The sequence below is a fragment of the Euphorbia lathyris genome, chromosome 7 (assembly GCF_963576675.1).
Source record: "Euphorbia lathyris chromosome 7, ddEupLath1.1, whole genome shotgun sequence".
Classification (NCBI taxonomy): domain Eukaryota; kingdom Viridiplantae; phylum Streptophyta; class Magnoliopsida; order Malpighiales; family Euphorbiaceae; genus Euphorbia; species Euphorbia lathyris.
The window spans coordinates 55,634,984-55,640,725 of record NC_088916.1 but is presented as its reverse complement, the minus strand read 5'-3'; the positions used below and the strand labels follow the sequence as shown (position 1 = coordinate 55,640,725).

Here is a 5,742-nt window from a genome sequence, read left to right as displayed (position 1 = left end):
TTTACAAGACCAATCTTTTCTTGAAGATGAAACTGTTTTCTCTAGAATCCATTTGAGTTCTCTATTTGATATCTCCGCCTGACCATTTGACTGAGGATGGTATGGCGTAGACACGCGGTGGCGTACTCCATATTTTTTCATAAGCGTTTCAAAACTTCGGTTTATAAAATGGGTACCGCCATCACTAACGATGACTCTAGGACAACCAAATCTACAAAATATATCGTCAAGAAAACTAACGACTACTTTAGAATCGTTCGTCGGCGTTGCAATTGCTTCAACCCACTTTGAAACATAATCAACGGCAACTAATATGTAAGTTTTACCAAAAGAAGGGGGAAAAGGTCCCATGAAATCTATTCCCCACATATCAAAGACTTCAACTTCTAACATGGTTGTGAGGGGCATCTCGTCTTTCCTTCCTAGATTTCCTGTTCTTTGGCACTTATCACAACGAGTAATAAATGAACAGACGTCTTTAAACATCGTAGGCCAAAAGAAACCACATTCAAATATTCTAGCTACTGTCTTGCTAACTCCATTATGTCCTCCATAAGAGCTAGAATGGCATTCCGACATTATGGATTCATATTCATTTTCACCAACACATCTCCTAATTATCCCGTCACCACAAGTCTTAAAGAAAAAATGATCTTCCCAAAAATACTGTTTAATGTCAAAGAAAAATTTCTTCTTTTGTTGGAAAGTTAATCCTCCCGGAACAATGTTGGCTGCAAGATAATTTGCAATATCCGCATACCATGGTGACATGACATCTTTTATTTGGTAGAGATGTTCATCAGGGAAATCATCTCGTATACCGATAGTTTCACCTATAGGACCATTTTCATCTTCAAGTCTCGATAGATGATCGGCGACAAGGTTTTCTACTCCCTTTTTGTCTTTAATTTCTATATCAAATTCTTGTAAGAATAAAACCCATCTAATGAGACGTGGTTTTGCATCCTTTTTAGCAAATAAATATCTTAATGCTGCATGATCAGTATAAATAATAACTTTCGAACCTAACAAGTATGATCTAAACTTATCACATGCAAAAACTACAGCTAACATTTCTTTCTCAGTTGTGGTGTAGTTTAATTATGCACCGGACAGTGTGTGACTTGCATAATAAATGACATGAAGTTTCTTATCCTTCCTTTGACCTAAAACACATCCGACAGCTAAATCACTTGCATCACACATAATTTCAAAGGGTAAATCCCAATCGAGTTTAGCAATAATAGGTGCATTGACTAAAGCTGTTTTCAATGTTTCGAAAGCTTTAACGCAATCTTCATTAAAATCAAAGGTTGAATCTTTCATGAGTAGATTAGTGAGTGGTTTGGAAATTACAGAAAAATTCTTGATAAATCTTCTGTAAAAACTAGCATGTCCTAAAAATGATCTTACTCCCTTAACAGTAGTTGGAGGGGGTAATTTTTCTATTACTGAAGTTTTTGCTCTATCCACTTCTAATCCCTTTTCAGATATTTTGTGACCTAAAACAATTCCTTCGTCAACCATGAAATGACATTTTTCTCAGTTTAATACCAAATTTGTTTTTTCACGCCTAGACAAAACTTTATCCAAGTTTTTTAGGCACGAATCAAAAGAATCTCCATAAACTGAAAAATCATCCATAAAAACTTCCATGATATCTTCAATGAAATCATTAAAAATCGCAGTCATACAACGTTGAAATGTTGCAGGTGCGTTACATAGACCAAAGGGCATTCTCCTATATGCAAACGTTCCGTAAGGACATGTGAAGGTCGTTTTATCTTGGTCATTCGGGTAAATATATATTTGAAAGAATCCGGAATAACCGTCTAGAAAATAGTAGAAAGCATGACCAGCTATCCTTTCGATCATTTGATCAATGAAGGATAGAGGAAAATGATCTTTCCTAGTTGCTTTATTTAGGTTCCTATAGTCTATACAAACCCTCCAACCAGTGGTGGTTCGTGTAGGTATTAATTCGCCTTCTTCATTCCTTACAACTGTTATGCCTCCCTTTTTAGGTACACAATGGATTGGACTAACCCATTCACTATCCAAAATAGGGTAGATGATTCCATTGTCCAGAAGTTTATTAATCTCCTTTTTGACTACTTCCTTCATATTCGGATTTAGGCGTCTTTGTCTATCCGCTTTAGGTGGCTTATCTTCTTCTAAGTGAATTCTATGCATTACAATACTCGGATTAATACCTTTTAAGTCTGAAATTTGCCAACCCATACTTCCTATCCTATTTCTAACAACTTCTTTCAATTTCTCTTCTTGAACCTGTGTTAACTTGTTAGAGATAATTATAGGTAGAGAATCGCCTTCGCCTAAGAAAGCGTACCTCAAATGACTTGGTAATTCTTTAAGTTCTAATTTAGGTGGAACTATTATCGAAGGCGGAACTGGTCCATCTTCTCGAATCAAAGGTTCTGGGTCCTTATCTTCTAGTTCCTCACTCATTATAGGTTCTATTATTTCTTCTTTTTGAACAATGTCATTGACACATTCTTCAATCAAATCAAGTTTCATACAAGCGAAATCTTCCATAGGGTATTTCATCACTTGGTTCATATCAAACTCGATCTTATCGTCTCCTATTCGTAAAACTACTTTCCCTTCCGACACATCAACTAGAGCACGTCCCGTGTTCATGAACGGTCTACCAAAGATTAGCGGGCAATTAACGTCATAAGCAAAATCTAAAATAACGAAATCGGTAGGAAAAATAAATTTGTCAACTTTAAGTAAAACATCCTCAATTATACCGTATGGTTATTTAGTGGTTTGATCCGCTAATTGCAAAACCATATTGGTACGTTTGATATCTTCTTCTAAGCCTAACTTATTAAAAATAAATGATGACATCAAGTTAATGCTTGCTCCTAAATCACAGAGACAACTGGGAAATTCAATATCTCCCAATTTACACGGAATGGTAAAACATCCGGGATCTTTGAGTTTTGTGGGCAAATTACTGGACACAATTGAACTGCAATCTTCAATTAGTGAAATGGATGAAATTCCTTCCCAACTAATTTTCTTTGAAATTAAATCTTTTAGGAATTTACCATAATTGGGAATTTGCGTAATCGCATCCATAAACTTCAAATTAATATGCAAATTTTTAAGTTTGTCTAAAAATGTCAAAAGTTGTTTGTCATAGTCCTTATTGCGGACTTTGTGTGGAAAATGTGGTTTGGGTACAAAAGTTTTTGTACTAGGGTCAATTGGTGCATCTTTTTTATTTAATATATCTTCTTTGGACTTTGGTAAATCAGTTCCAGGTAAAGTCGAATTTCCAGGCATTTCCGGACCTAAGTAACTTTTCCCTGAACGAAGAGTGATAGCCTTAACATGCTCTTTCGGATTTTCTTCCGTATGGCTTGGAAGACTTCCCTCCTTGCGGGATGGAATTGATTTAGCGAGTTGTCCAATTTGAACCTCCAAATTATGGATGCTAGATGATTGGTTTTTAATAAGCTGATCGAATTTATTCTCGATCCGTTTAAAACCATCGTCGTGATTACTTATTTTCCGCTCATAGCATCAATAAATTTGTCGATTTTAGAAGATAAAGCTAATCGTATCTCTTGATTGATTTTGATAATTAGTGGTACGATTTTGATTAGCATTAGCATTATTATTATTATCTCTCCAGTTAAAGTTAGGATGATTTCTCCATCCAGGATTATATGTATTGAAGTAAGGGTTATTAGGTTGGTTTTGCCCTTAGACAAAGTTTACCTGTTCAATTTCGCTCATACCTTCATAATCCACATCCGTTTGGATTGGCTTACCATTAGGATCACACGGTGCCATAAACCTATCAATTTTGTGCGATAAGGCAGAAAACTGGGCTTGCAACATCGCAACTGGATCAAGATTCACTATACCTTTAACTGATGACGTAGTTGAGGATGATGGTTTCGCTATTGGTACGTGTCCACGTTCCGCGGGCCACATACTGCTGTTAATCGCCATTTCCTCCAAAAGTTCTCTTGCTTGGGCAGATGTTTTCTTCATGAATAACCCGCCAGACATAGCGTCCAATGAACCTCTAGTTGTAGGATTTAGTCCATTATAAAATGTTTGCATTAAAAGTTCAGCGGGCAATTGGTGGTGCGGGCATAAACGTTGAAGTTCTTTAAAACGTTCCCAAGCCTCATAAAGAGTTTCATTATCATTTTGAGAAAAAGATGTTAACTCTTTAATGACTCTTGCGGTTTTTGCTAAAGGAAATTTTTTTGATAAAAATGCTTGGGCTAATTGCTCCCAAGTCTCAAATGTTGCGGCTGGCATAGAAGTCAACCATTCTTTGGCTCGATCCTTCAAAGTAAAAGGAAAAAGGCGAAGATTGATTGCTTCTGCAGTCACATTTGGTATTTTAAAAGTGTCACAAATTTCTAAGAAATTTGTCAAATGGGTGTTAGGATTTTCGTTAGGTAACCCGTAAAATGTTACATTATTTTGTAACATATTAAGCAAAGCTGGCTTAATCTCAAATTGATTTGCATTAATTTGGGGTCTAACTATACTGTTCGTTACACCGGCCACTCCTGGCCTAGCGTAATCCATAAGTGTGGCCATAACTTCTGGCTCGGTAATTCTAGTTTTTATTGGAGTTTTGTTTTTGTTTTTCTTTTCTTTCTTGTTCTTTTTAAGAGTTCTTTCAATTTCTGGGTCAATAGGATCTGGTGACGTGCCTGAACTTCGAGAACTGCGCATGAACCTGAAATTACGCACGAACCGAAACTACCTACAAAACAGAATTTGAAAAATAAATATGTTAGTAACTAAAAATAAATAAAATATATAAGTATGAATAAACCTAGATTCAAAATAAAATATGAAAAATCTAAATTTTTGTCAAAAATTTTGGCGTTCCCCGGCAACGGCGCCAAAAACTTGTTGAGCGATTTCCGCAAGTGCACGGTATACGCTTGTAGTAATAAAAGATATCAATCCCACAGGGAACGTTTTTTAACAAAAACTTATTTTGAATCGGTTAAATTTACTTATAAGATTAATAGTAAGGAAAATCGTTAAATCGGTTTTGGTTTTGAAATTGCTAGAATGAGAATTAGATTAGAGTATGAAAATGTTAGAAAATATTCTGATTTAAAAATGAATTTGCAAGACAGGAACGCTTAGTACTTTTTAGAAAAGTAAACAAATGTATTTGTTTGCATTAAGCAAAGAAAACAACTTTAAACTTTGTATGAATTATAAAGATGAAATAAATGACGGAACCTCTAATTTTTAGGCTTTGAACGCAACAATCCTCCTAACTGGTTTAGATTGCTTCCTTAACCAAATTAAAACTCTACCGAGATAATAATTTGTCTAAGTGTTCAACAAAGTTTCCTTGTAAAGATTTTGAATTAAACTACGTTTTAATGAAAACACCAGCATCAATCCACTTCGGATCCTTTACCAAAGTGCTGCATAAAAATGTATCGAATAGAATGGACTTTATTAGATGAAATATAAATTGATACAAGTTTACAGAGAACACGAAGCATGGAAACATTCGATGACTTGCAAGTGAACGGGCTGTCAATCCTTTCCTTGGGTTTCGTTAGAGTTTGTCAGACTCAGGGGCGGATCCTCTACTCAATCTTCTCGTTGAACCTTCGTAATAGAGACGGGGTCTGTCTACTACCAAAATGTAAACTAAATTGGAACAATGTCTAAACGCTACTGAATTTGTTATTATTGAATAAACAATGTGTG

At 35.4% G+C, this 5,742-nt stretch overlaps 1 non-coding gene across 1 annotated transcript; it reads left to right on the top strand.

Annotated features, from left to right (window-relative positions):
- Positions 1-4,120: 4,120 nt before the first annotated feature.
- LOC136201620 (small nucleolar RNA R71) lies at positions 4,121-4,227 on the top strand. The gene has a single exon (XR_010673966.1). It is a non-coding gene; the product is annotated as a small nucleolar RNA R71 (small nucleolar RNA).
- The last annotated feature ends 1,515 nt before the right edge of the window (positions 4,228-5,742 follow it).